Raw genomic sequence first — 618 nt, forward strand, 5'->3', positions numbered from 1 at the left:
ATTAAGTGGTGAAAGCTAACGGCAGATTGGACTGATAAGGTTGCCAGTATGCGTGTCTGCCTCAAGTCTCCTACAAGTGCCTCAGACTGCTGCTGTGCAGTTTGATAAGCCTAATCTTTCTTACCTACAATTTAAGGCAGGGTTAGTCATCAACTCTAAGACTTTGCAGCCTTGATGTCAGAAATTAAAGAGCAAAATAAATTGAAATTGGACTTTTGTGGCTTTTTATCCACTAGTGTACACCTAAACACTGAAAACCTTTATTTAGCAGATATACATATTTTAAAATGTACAACAGACCAAAAATATTGAGTCGTCATCTTGCACAAAAAGGATATACAAATTTATGTCCGATTAAATACCCTCTCCAGATTGAGAATGTCCCTCCCCTATTACTAGTTGCCAGCACCTACCAATATAAAGTATCAAAATATAGCTCACAGGTGAACTACTAACCGTTTAAAAAGGGATAAGCACTTTGATACATGGCACCTATACTTCCTGTTTCAACAGGAAATAGATATACACAGAAATTAAAACTGTACTTGTCATTCCATTGGGTCTTTAGTTTTTTTTTAAGGGGCAGTATTATAAAGTCAGTTAAGTATAAAATAGTGT

This window comes from Sinocyclocheilus grahami, unplaced genomic scaffold (assembly GCF_001515645.1).
Source record: "Sinocyclocheilus grahami isolate Dianchi unplaced genomic scaffold, SAMN03320097.WGS_v1.1 scaffold383.1, whole genome shotgun sequence".
NCBI classification, from domain to species: Eukaryota; Metazoa; Chordata; class Actinopteri; order Cypriniformes; family Cyprinidae; genus Sinocyclocheilus; species Sinocyclocheilus grahami.